The 13723-nt window shown below is 43.4% G+C and overlaps 1 pseudogene; it reads right to left on the bottom strand.

Moving 5' to 3' along the window:
- Positions 1 to 1334: 1334 nt before the first annotated feature.
- Positions 1335 to 12022, bottom strand: LOC121293039 (annotated as a pseudogene).
- Between the last annotated feature and the right edge of the window lie 1701 nt (positions 12023 to 13723).

Raw genomic sequence — 13723 nt, 5'->3', positions numbered from 1 at the left:
TTGACAAACCCTAACTTTGTGTTAAGTTTAGTTAATATCTTCAATGATTGTACAGTCTTCACATTCTTCAATGCATTGAATAGTAAGTCAGACAGTGAGGTACTTTTCCTGTAGCTAATAGCAGAGCAGTACTTCTCTGACAGCAACTTCTGGATCCAGATATACACATTAACCACCCATCTGCCCTCTCCTGGATTTGCTGTGTGATTTGTGCATAAATAATTGAGAATGCTATTAACCTCACTGCTATTTTGACAGTAAATTTTGGCCCTTTTTATATATAACTGTGAATATCAGAATTTTGGGAGCACAGCTGTGAGATTGAAGCTGAGGCACATGTTGGAACTGTTTAGAGCAACTTACTAACTTACTGTTCTATATCTAACCTGTGAATGCTTGAGAAAAGTGTTTCACTCTGTGACGCTGTCACTCTTCACCCTCATAAGGGTAAAACAAGTTAAGATAACATTTTTGGATTATTGTAAGTATTGGTCAAATTATGTGTCAGCTCACACACGAGGATTGAGTAGCAGTTTTACTAAGTATAACTTCTTTGCCAGCACTTTCAATCCAAAATTTATACAGATAAATTAAAATGGCCACACTCGGATGCAAATCTCAAATCCTCACTCAATGTCTAAATTGTCGCAATAGTGCCAAATGATTTAGTACTACAGTTTTTGACAAACCCAGGAGTCATGACATTTCCTTGGCACTACTCTCATTGAGTATCCCTATCCACAAAACTGGACAACCCTGCAAATATTATGCTTTCCTTAATGTAGCATGCACTGAACCATAACCTCAAAATGTAGGTATCACCCGGACAAGAAAACATTTGTCATAGCAACTACCTCTCTACTGAAGGCAAACTTGAGGATGTGTTTGTTGGAACCATATTGGTGTAATGTAACCTAGGAGGTATCTAATCTCATCTGCAAATTATTCATGCTTACATTGGAATAAAATCAAGTTGAATTCTATTATATGTAATCAATAGGTTATGTTGGAAAGAGTGTAGAACAAACCTGCCATAAAACATGATGAATGTACCAGTATTAAATGCAAATTGTTGCTGCTGAAATTCAAGATCAAACTTGGACATTATCAATTTAAATTAAAGAAAAGCTGGAAATCAAAAACAGATTCCCCTGAGCCAGATTTTAACCCACTCAAATCCAGTTCACTCAGACAAAGTTAAAATCAGGCCCTGAGCAGGTTCTGAAAGAGAAAAAATACATTTTAGGTGGGAATAAAACCGGATTGTCTTAACCTTTTGATTTTTTAAAAAAATTCTGCTTCCTTCAGTGACTATGATCTGAGTTGCTGTCTTATCAAACTGCTGTAAAGGCATCTGCAGCATCCCTGTCAGCCAGATTGACGCTGGTTGTGACAGCTGACCCTTTTCGAACTGGGCAGCGTGCTTGGCGTTTAGTGCAACAGGGGATTTGTCCACAGAAATACATGTATATCCAGGGATTTGTACAACTGTTCAAATTCCCCAAGAGCATGAGGATTGTGAAAACTGCACCTGTGGGACAAAGAAGATCAACGAAATGAGGGTAACTATCACAAAAGATCGTCTCAGGGCAAAGTTCTGTTGCCACTTTGGTGTCATTAGCTAATAGTTTTAAATGTGCACGGAAAGGAATATGCCCGTGTGAGTCAGAATCACGTCTGAATCTCCGGCACACCAGCACTGAGAAGTGTGCAAAACTTTGCGAGGGGTTGTTTTGAGTCTGTGCTGAATGTAGTTTTGCTCCAATCAAGTGCAAAGCCACATTTTGGAAATGTGCTTTTCCAATGCCTTTGATATTTAGGAACAGAAGTGGGCATTGCTGACTCTCATTACAAAGGAACACTCCAGGTTTGGAGTTTCCCACATCTCTACTGAGCTTTATTGGAATTGACTTGGGAATGGGTGGCAGCATTCAATAATTAGCAGCCGAACACTGATCATCTAGCTTTGAGAAATACCAATTTCAGACCACTGAAGAAGCTGCAGCTAAAATCTTTCTGTCATATAATGTGAATCCAGACAAATAATGCTATTGTAGTGAATTTATCTTAGATCGGTGTTTTCCATTAGCTGGCAGTGCAGAAATGCTATGTTCATGATAAAGTAATTCACCATCACTGGCCATGGGAATAAGGGATTGCTCTTTTAGATACAATTCACCAACCAGCCACCCAGAAAAGAAGCATCAATTATTCTTGGGTCCCTTTTCAATCTAGTTGCTCTCATGAAAAGGAATGCCACAGCGCATTGGCTTTCAGACAGTTGCTGCACCTTAAACACAAGATTTTCGATTAAGACTAAGTGTATCTCGAATTAAAGCAAAATACTGCAGATGCTGGAAATTTGAAATAAAAACAGAAAATGTAGGAAAAACTCAGCAGGTCTGACAGCATCTATGGAGAGAGAATCAGGGTTAACATTTCAAGTCCTTATGACTCTTCTTCAGAGCTGAGACATGAAACGTTAACTCTGTTTCTCTCCCCACAGCTGTTGCCAGACCTGCTGAGTTTTTAACAGCATTTTCTGTTTTTATTGCATCTTGAATTAGCCTTGCCAGGAGAAAGAATTCCAGGGATCCCTAAGTGTTTACATCAGGGGAAGATTTCCTATCTTCCACGTTCAATGAAATTATAAAAGGGTTTTGGGAATTGTCCCCCTTTAGGTCAAGCCGCAACCTGACTTGGACATATATCACCATCTCCCTCATTGTCCCTGGTCAAGATCCTGGAATGCCATTGGCTTCACCACATGTACTGCAGCAGTTCAAGAAGAAGTTTAACCATCACCTTCTTCAGTGCAACCAGGATAGGGCAATAAACGATGGCCTTACCAGCAATGCCCAAACCTTAATAATGAATACATTAAAAACTAATGCCTGGTTTGCTCGTATGATTCTCCTGGAAGTAATTAATGAACAGCAAACATAAAGTGCTTCTGGACGTCCTTAAGTCATGAAAGGCGCTATATAAATACAATTATTTTGCTATTTAATCATAAAGCTGTGAACCGTTTCTCACAGCTCCTACAAATCCCACAAAAGCACAGCTTGTGGCAACAATAAACTGACAATGATTGTCGGCCGTACTGAATAATCCAGTGAACTCCCTCTCTTTCCACCCCCCTCTCTCTCTCTCTCTCCCTCTCTCTCCCTCTCTCTCCCCCCCTCTCCCCCTCTCTCTCCCCCACCCCCTCTCTCTCCCTCCTCTCTCTCTCTCTCATTATTTTGACTGCAGGGTGATGAGAAATGCTTCCCTTTTACACCCATACAGAAGAAACTACCACTAACGCTGTACTGAGCACACTAAGGTGATATCGTTATTTTTGAGTTTGTATTGATTTATCCATCACTGGGAGGGGGGACACTTCAGGAATCATTTGAAGGGGAGCACTTGGAAAAGAAAATTAAGAATGATGTGTGTTGGGTGAAGTTTTTTTTAAAAGGGAAGTAGCTAATTGAGAAAATTATGGCACGACTTACTCTCATTGATGTCACTGGGATACCAGGCGGAGCACAGCTGGACTGTAAAATAAGGCTCCCAGCACAACACATAGACGAGCACTATGACCACTGTCATTTTCACCGTTTTGTTCATTGCCTTTGAGATGCAGTTAACATTACTGGCTCTCGAATGCACTGCCTGTGCCTCGGTCAGCTCGGAGCCCTGGTGAGTCTTGGTGTAAATGTTCAGTCGAATGACCTTGCAGATTTTGACCTGGCACATGGTCAGGACAACGGTGGGGATGAAAAAAATGACCAGGAAGATCCAGGTCACGTAAGCCTTGAGGCCCCCATGGCTGGATGAACTCTGCCCAGCACTGGACCACTCCCGGGGCCACCTCTGTCTTGGAGAAGATAAAGACCTGAGGAAGGCCTAGGATCAGGGAAAAGACCCAGCTGGTGCAGATAGCTGTATTTCAATATGCCTTTCTCTTCTGAAAAGTCACCATGGGGTAGCAGATTGCTTGGAACCTGTCCACCGTCATCACCACCATCATGTAGGTCGAAGCGAACATCCCCACCAGCTGCAGGTAGGCTACCGCCCTGCACAGCACATCTGGCCCCAGGAAGATCTCCTTGATGTCCCAGATGAGCTGGGGCAGGACCTGGAAGACGGCGACCACCAGGTCGGCAATGCTGAGGTGCATCAGAAAGACAAACATGCGACTCATTCGCCTCCTCCTCTTCCACAGGACCTTGATCAGCAGGCTATTGCCCAGCATGGCCACCACAAAGATAATGCCCAGCACTCCAATCTCGGCTTGCGCCAGCGGCTCGTCCCTGCCGGGTGTTTCCGAGGTACCCGTGCCATTTGGCAGGACGAGCCACCGGCTGTACCCATTCAAGATAGCACTCACATTCAAGGAGACTGACAGTTCCTTCATAGCTTCTTGGAACAACCTGTTGCGCCCCCCCCCCCCCCCCCCCCCGCGTGTGAGGTCTATGTGGGTGCAGAATGCTAACCCTCGCCGCCTCCCTTCGGCTGCCTCTGTGGAAATGACCATCTGCGATATTACACCTTATTCTGCCGGCTGCTCTCGCTTGGATCTTTCTCTGCACTCGAACGAGGCGCAGGTTGCGAGCTCTGTAAGGTCCAGCCGGGATCGACGCGCCTGCCCTTAGTCCCTTCTTCCAGCATCTGCCTGCGCCTGCAATGATTTTTTTTTAATAGCCTTCGACCGGGATACTTAGCATCCTTTATCATAGCCAGATGTACCAATCGGCGAGCAGAATGGAACCGGTCATTTAAACCCCCAGGAACCTCACACCTCAGAGAGAGAGAGAGAGAGAGAGGGGGGGGGGGGGAAGGAAAATAAAGTCATTTATTTGGCCTTAATTACTGTTTAGTTTTAATCTAACTCAGGCATCCGTCTCTGTGGCGTAATTGGTCAGCACATTCGACTGTTAATCAAAAGGTTGGTGGTTCGAAACCATTTAATCTAACTCAGATTGTTGACTAATTTCACGGGGGGGGGGGGGACGGGGGGATGCTGGTGATATCCTGACCGACATGGTCCCTTGTGCATGACACCCACCTTTTTAAACCGCTTTTTGTGGGGTCCCCTGAGGAAGCCAGAACTTTAAATACAGCCGTGGTAAACATTGGCAAATATAGCTCTTTAGCTCTAGAGAAGAATCACACGGACGCGAAACGTTAACTCTGTCCTTCTCTCCACAGATGCTGTTAGACCTGCTGAGTATTCCCAACCCCACCCCCCAGCATTTTCTGTTTTTGTTCCAGATTTCCAGCATCCGCAGTATTTTGCTTTTAACATTGGCAAATAGATGCAACGCACAGTTTAAGAACAATATTAAAACAATTAAATATATCCACTTCGAGCCATTCAGATGCAGAATGTAATTTTCACTCCATGTGAGGACAGGAGATCTCTCCCACATGCCCTGTTGCTAATGTCCAGCTGTTTTCCATGAAAGTTGTCCAGATAAATCAAACTCAGATAATCTCAATCAGTCTGGCAGTTTTCTTGGGGGAAAAGAAACCCCACTGCTTGCTTCTGAAAGCGTTGAGGAGCAAGTGAAATACAAACACAAGAGACTGTGCAGGCTAATAGGTGGACGAGTTTCTTCTGCTTCGGCTTATTCTCTGGTTCCCTAAAGCCACGATTTCTTTTATTTTTGATTGTGACTGAACTGAGCAATTCTGGACGCAAAAGGACAGGAATATGTTGAAGCGACGGCGGTCACAGTGAGTTTGGACAGGGTGAGTGAGAATGGAGGGCAAGAGAGAGGTGGATTCAAAGGTGATCGAGGGCGAATTTGCAAAGCAAAAGCCGAGCCAAGTAGAAAAGGAGGAGAGATGAGATGCGTGTGGATAAATGTGAACCCAAAAATGTACAGTGGATTTGATTGCAGGACAGGTTGGTGTCACTCAATGTGCACTTCTGGAAGCATTGTTTTTAACGCTACCTGATCTTGTCTGCAGCAACCAAGAACAAACACAAAGTGGATCTTCTAGATCGACGAGACTCCACAGATTTGTGTGAAAGTATTCTCGGTTTTTTTTTCCAGTGGGTGAAACTGGGAAATTCTACACCAAGAAACTGAGAAATCCCTCAGAAGTAGATTATCAATGGAGCCACCGTTAGGGAACGGTGGCGAAGCGAAGCATAGCTTGTCTAAAGTCAAGGCTGTTCCCAAGGGAATCATTTCTGGGTGCATTTTATTAAAAGGGTTCAGATCACCCGGACGACGTCGTTTCAACCTGCCTGCAGCTTTACAAGGAAGTTTAAAAAGTGCCCAGACCATCCACCTGAGAGCTCTGTCGATTTGATAGAAGCAAAATGATGCAGATGTTGGAAACCTGAAAGAAAAACAAAAAATGCTGGAAAAACTCAGCAGGTCTGAACTCAAGAGATCTGAAGAAGAGTCATACGGACTCAAACTGTTAACTGCTTCCCTCTCCACAGATGCTGCCAAACCTACTGAGCTCCATCAACATTTTTTTATTCTTTCACTGGATGTGGAAGTGACTAGGGAGAACAGAATTTATTGCCCATCCCTAATTGCCCTTGAGAAGGTGGTGGTGAGCTGCCTTCTTGAACCGCTGCAGTCCACGTGGTGTAGGTACACCCACAGTGCTGTTAGGGAGGGAGTTTCAGGATTTTGACCTAGCGACGGTGAAGGAATATTTTTAAGCCAAGATGGTGAGTGACTTGGAGGGGAACTTCCAGGTGGTGGTGCTACCATGCAGCAGCTGCCCTTGTCCTTCTAGATGGTAGTGGTTGTGGGTTTGGAAGGTGCTGTTGAAGGAGCCTTGGTGAATTCCTGCAGTGCATCTTGAAGATGGTACACAATGCTGCTACTGTGCGTTGGTGCTGGAGGGAGTGAATGTTGAAGGTGGTGGTGAATGGGGTGCCAATCAAGCAGGCTGCTTTGTCCTGGATGGTGTTGACCTTCTTGAATGTTGTGTGAGCTGTACTCGTCCAGGTAAGTGGGGAGTATTCCATCAAATTCCTGACTTGTGCCTTGTAGATGGTGGACAGGCTTTGGGGAGTCAGGAGGTGAGTTACTCGTGGCACGATTCTTGCCTTTGACCTGCTCTTGTACCCACAGTATTTATATAGCTAGTCCAGTTCAGTCTCTGGTCAATGGTAACCCACAGTATGTTGATAGTGGGGATTTAGTGACAGTGATGCCATTGAATGCTAAGGGGAAATCATTGTTTTCTCTCTTGCTGAAGCTGGTCATTGTTTGGCACTTGTATGGCTCAAATATTACTTGCCACTTATCAACCCAAGCCTGAATGTTGTCCAGGTCTTGCTGCATATGGACACAGACTGCTTCAGTTGTTTGACTATTGTTCTACATCCATCTTCACGTGAAGCACTACCGAGGGCCTATCAAAAAATGGGCAGATGCCAGTTGATGTATTGTATATGCATTGATGCTTGGGGTGGTAAAACCCTCTCCAGTAGATCAAAATATCTATGCTTCCCCTTATCCCATCCACCCACCATATCTCTGAGTGCTAAAACTAAGCATTCTGTAACTCTGAGTTCTGTGCATGCATTCAATAGCAGGTGTCCAGGTCTCACTGGTTACAAAGTGGGCAATCTACATTCTCCTGTTAATTTGAAGTTGTTTTTTACTGAAAAAAAATGATCCAATAGTTTGAATTAAGCAATTTCAGTAAATGGGCACAGAGGGCTCTCTGTATGAGAAAAATTAAATTAAATGTTAATTCAAACTAATTATCTTTAAATTACTAGGAGCAAATTTCATCACCGGCTTGAAACCAATAGAGATATTTAACCAAGTTTTGGACATAAGTCAGCAGAGTACATGCATGCAACACAGATGTTTGCAGCCTCTTTTTCCACGGTCAGAAAGTTATGTGGAAACTAGCATTGTAGTTTGGATACAAAAACAGAATTACTTGGAAAAACTCAGCAGGTCTGGCAGCATCGGCGGAGAAGAAAAGAGTTGACGTTTCGAGTCCTCATGACCCTTCGACAGAACTTGAGTTCGAATCCAAGAAAGAGTTGAAATATAAGCTGGTTTAAGGTGTGTGTGTGTGTGTGGGGGGGGGTGCAGAGAGAGAGAGAGAAGTGGAAGGGGTTGGTGTGGTTGTAGGGACAAACAAGCAGTGATAGAAGCAGATCATCAAAAGATGTCACCAACAATAGAACAAAAGAACACATAGGTGTCTCTTTATGGGGTATGTGTTGTTCCAGTCCTACTCCGGCCCCCTTCCACAACTCTTTCTCTGGTACATCGATGATTACTTCGAAGCTGCTTCATGCTCTCATTGGGACTTGGAAAAATTTATTAATTTTGCTTCCAATCTCCACCCCTCCATCATTTTCACGTGGTCCATCTCTGACACTTCCCTTCCCTTCCTTGACCTCTCTGTCTCAATCTCTGCTGATAGACTGTCCACCAATATCCATTACAAACCCACCGACTCCCACAGCTACCTCGACTACAGCTCCTCACACCCCGCTTCCTGTAAGGACTCCATCCCATTCTCTCAGTTCCTTCGCCTCCGTCGCATCTGTTCTGATGATGCTACCTTCAAAAAAAAGTCCCTCTGACATGTCCTCCTTCTTCCTTAACCAAGGTTTTCCACCCACAGTTGTTGACAGGGCCCTCAACCGTGTCCGGCCCATCTCCCGCGCATCCGCCCTCACGCCTTCTCCTCCCTCCCAGAAACATGATAGGGTCCCCCTTGTCCTCACTTATCACCCCACCAGCCTCCGCATTCAAAGAATCATCCTCTGCCATTTCCGCCAACTCCAGCATGATGCCACCACCAAACACATCTTCCCTTCACCCCCCTTATCGGCATTCCGTAGGGATCACTCCCTCCGAGACACCCTGGTCCACTCCTCCATCACCCCCCACTCCTCAACCCCCTCCTATGGCACCACCCCATGCCCACGCAAAAGATGCAACACCTGCCCCTTCACTTCCTCTCTCCTCACCGTCCAAGGGCCCAAACACTCCTTTCAAGTGAAGCAGCATTTCACTTGCATTTCCCCCAACTTAGTCTACTGCATTTGTTGCTCCCAATGTGGTCTCCTCTACATTGGAGAGACCAAACGTAAACTGGGCGACCACTTTGCAGAACACCTGCGGTCTGTCCGCAAGAATGACCCAAACCTCCCTGTCACTTGCCATTTTAACACTCCACCCTGCTCTCTTGCCCACATGTTTGTCCTTGGCTTGCTGCATTGTTCCAGTGAAGCCCAACGCAAACTGGAGGAACAACACCTCATCTTCCGACTAAGCACTTTACAGCCTTCCGGACTGAATATTGAATTCAACAACTTTAGGTCTTGAGCTCCCTCTCCCAGCCCCACCCCCTTTCTGTTTCCCCCTTCCTTTTGTTTTTTTCCAATAAATTATATAGATTTTTCTTTTCCCACCTATTTCCATTATTTTTAAATATTTTAAAATCTTTTATGCTCTCCCCACCCCCACTAGAGCTATACCTTGAGTGCCCGACCATCCAATCTTAATTAGCACATTCGTTTAGATAATATCACCAACTTTAACACCTATGTGTTCTTTTGTTCTATTGTTGGTGACATCTTTTGATGATCTGCTTCTATCACTGCTTGTTTGTCCCTACAACCACACCAACCTCCTCCACTTCTCTCTCTCTCTCTCTCTCTCTCTCTATCTCCGCCCCCCACACACCTTAAACCAGCTTATATTTCAAATCTTTCTTGGACTCGAACTCAAGTTCTGTCAAAGGGTCATGAGGACTCGAAATGTCAACTCTTTTCTTCTCCGCCGATGCTGCCAGACCTGCTGAGTTTTTCCAGGTGATTCTGTTTTTGTTTTGGATTTCCAGCATCTGCAGTTTTTTTGTTTTTTTTTTTGTTTTTATCTTTGTAGTTTGGATATACTGGCCCAGTCTTGCTAAATGTCAATGCAGATCAGGCTTCAGGAGAATAATTACATTCTCAGTGCCAAAATGAAGTCAAGCCATAGTATAACATGGTGATTTGTGTTGGTGACAAACCAAATATAGATCTTGTTTCTTTTTCATTCAATTTTAGTCTTTTCTAGCACAACTCTCATACATAGCCTGTTCCTGTTACTATATCCTCTGGTAGCTTTTCCTCAGTATTTATATCAGTGTGGCCTTCATGTTCTATTCCAGTATCTTTAACAACCCTGTTCTCCCTTTCTAATTTCAAACATCCACTTTCCCCAACCCTGTCATATTATTTTAAATTTTTCCCGGCTTCTCCATTTGCCCTTTCTTAGATGCTGTCTTTTTGGTATAATCTTACCTTATTCCAGAAACCATTTCAATGCATCAAGAATGTGAACCTTTCCCTCCTGTTGTAGCCTTACATGCACAAATTAATTATTTACATTTTCCTCTCCTTAGCCTATATACAAGTGGCACAGGAAGAAGTCTGGAGGTTACCAACTTTGAACATTTGTCTTTCAATCTGGATTGTCTAATTGCTTAGAAAACCTCTACAAGATCTCAAGTATTCTTCTATTATGGCCCTGAGTTCCAAGGATTGCAACATTTGGCTGCTCTGGCTCTCATTTCACAAAGTTTCTTTATCCAGAAAGTTGGATGATGTTCTTCACTCCAGTATCAGGGAGGCAACACGTCATTTCGGACTCTCAGTCATACTTGTAAATAAGATTGTCCACACCTGACTCTAGAACTCCCTCCCCCCTCACCCCATTCTTCCATTCTTGTAGCCTGTCCAAAGCGCTGACTCCATGATGCCCCAGTGTTTCTCAAGACCACTCTCCTCTGATTCACCATCAACTGACACTTGTCCAGCAGTATGTATCTATCAGTCATTGTCAATAACAAGGGTTCCCTGCACCTGGAACTCCTGTCCCAGTCCTCTGCTCCTTTGGAGGGTAGTCTGCTCCTCTCTTTCTCTTGCTTTATCTTCTATCGGTTTCTCCCATTATACTTGGGGCTGCCACAATGCTGGCTGACCACGCTTCTCCACCTCCTCTTGTCGGACACCCATTTGTTTTCCAATTCCATTCTGTTTAAGCCATCTCATCATCACATCTTTCCATCTGACCTTGGGCCTTCCTCTTCTCCTTGTTCCTAACAGCCCCACCTCTGAACATAAGAACATAAGAAATAGGAGTAGGAGTAGACAACCTGGCCTATTGAGCCTGCTCTGCCATCCAATATGATCATAGCTGATCTTGGGCTCCAACTCTATTCCCCCCACCCCCGACCCACCCCCCCCCCCACCCCGCTCCCCATATCCCTGGGGCTGTCTATCCCTGTCTTAAGTGTATTCAGTAATGAAACAGCCATAACCCTCTAGGATAGAGAATTCCAAAGATTCACAACCCTTTGAGTGAAGTAATTTCTCTGTTTCTCAGTCCTAAATAATTGCCCCTTATAGAGAGACTGTGCCTCTGTATTTTAGATTCCCCAATCAGTGGAAACAATTCCTCATTGCCTGCACTATCAAGCCTCTTCAGAATTTTGTAGATTTCAGTGAGATCACCTCTTATTCTTCGAAGCTCCAGAGAATGTAAGTCCAATTTACTCAGCGTCTCATCATAGGACAACCCTCCTTATCCCAGGCACCAGTTTAGTGAACCTTTGTTGTACTACCTCAAATGAGTGTATATCCTTTCTTAAATGCGGAGACCAAAAATGCACACAGTTCTCACCAAAACTCTGTACAACTGTAGCAAGACTTCTTTATTCTTGTACTCCAATCCCTTGCAATAAAGACCAACATGCCATTTGCCTTCCCAATTGCTTGTTACATCTTTCTGCATTCCTTGTATAAGTACACCCAAGTCTCTTTGAATATCAACACTTACAAGTTTCCCACCTTTTAAAAAATATTCTGTTTTTTCATTCTTACAATCAAAATGAATAACTTCACAATTCCCTGCATCATACTCCATCTGCCATCTTGTTGCCCATTCACCTAATCTGTGTGTATCTCTTTGCAACCTCTATGTGTCCTCCCCCTGCAGCTTACCTTTCCACCTAGCTTGGTATCATCACCAAACCTAGATACATTACTCTCTGTCTCTTCATCCAAGTCACTAATATAGATTGTAAATAGCTGAGGCCCCAGCACTGACCCTTATGGCACTCCACTATTCACTGCCTACCAATTTGAAAAAGCCTGTTTATGCACTCTCTCTGTTTTCTATCCATAAACCAATCCTCTATCAATGCTAATATATTACCCCCAACTCCATGAGCCCTTATCTTACCTATTAACCTTTTGTGTGGGACCTTATCAAATGCCTTTTGGATACTCAGGCATTTTACATCTACTGGTTCCCCTCTTTCTACCCTACAACTTACATATTCAAAAAACTCTAATAAGTTTGTTGAACAGGATTTCCTTTTAGTAAAGCTATGTTGATTAATTCTAATCATTCTATGCTTTTCTAAGTGCATTGTTAAGACTTCCTTAATAATAAATTCCAGCATTTTTCCAACAACTGATGTTGGACTAATTAGCCTGTAGTTCCCTGTTTTCTCTCTCCCTCCTTTCCTGAAAAGCAATGTAACATTTGTCAACCTCCAGTCTACTGGGACTATTCCCAAATCTAAGAAATTTTGGAAAATCATAGCCAGTACATCCACTAACTCTGCAGCTGTCTCTTTTAGAATGCTAGGGCATAAACCATCAGGTCCCTTAAGTTTCCTCAATACTTTATGTCTGCTGATATTAATTTCCACAATTTCCTCCCTCTTTTTAGCCCCTAGGTTACTGTCTATTTCTGATATGGAACTTGTGTCCTCTACTGTGAAGACAGATAAAAAATATTTGTTCAATACCTCTGCCATTTTCTGATTCCCCTTGATAATTTCTCCGACTTCTGCTTCTAAGAGACCAACATGTACATTAGTTCTTCCTTTTTATGTACTGATGAAAGCTCTTACAATCTGCCTTTATATTCCTGGCTAGTTTACGCTCATTCTATTTTTCCCTTTTAACTTTTTGGTGGCCCTTTCCTGGTTTCTAAAACACTCCCAATCGTGAGACTTGCTACTGTTTTTTTGCAGCATTGTAAGCCTCTTCCTTTAATCTAATACTATCCTTAACTTCCTGGGTGAGCCACAGATGAACCCTTCTTGTTGAGTTTTTGTTCTTCAGTGAAATGTATTTATGTTGAACATTTTGAATCGTTTCTTTAAATGTTTCCCACTGTTCATTTACCTTCGTACCTGTTAGTCTATTTACCCAATTAAACCTAGCCAGTTCTGCCCTTTTATCTATATAATTGACTTTGTTTAAGTTTAAGATTTTTGTTTGCTTTCACTTTCAAACTTAACATAGAATTGAATGGTATTATGATCACTATTTCCCCCCAAGTGGATCTTTTGCAATGACATTACTAATTAACCCAGCTTCATTACACAATACTAAATCTAAGAAAGCTTTATCCTTGGTTCGTTCCAGTACATACTGCTCCAAGAAACTATCACAAAATTAGTTCTCTCTCTCTAGACTTTAAAACATATTTTCAGGATGTGAGCGATGCTGGTAAGGCCATATTCTTGCCCACTCTAGTTGTCCTGAGAGGTGAAGGGACTTGTTGTTGAACTGATGCAGCCTTTGTGGAGGCAGAATCGGGCTATATAGGGAATTCCAAAGCATTGACCAAGCCACAATGAAGCAAGGATAATGTATGTCTGAGTTAGGATTTTAGGGTGTCAATGGCCCAAGCTCGAGGAACAGCACCTTATATTCTGATTGGGC

This window comes from Carcharodon carcharias, chromosome 21 (assembly GCF_017639515.1).
Source record: "Carcharodon carcharias isolate sCarCar2 chromosome 21, sCarCar2.pri, whole genome shotgun sequence".
NCBI lineage: Eukaryota > Metazoa > Chordata > Chondrichthyes > Lamniformes > Lamnidae > Carcharodon > Carcharodon carcharias.
Note: the sequence above shows the minus strand (reverse complement) of the source record. Positions and strands in the feature narration are given on the sequence as shown.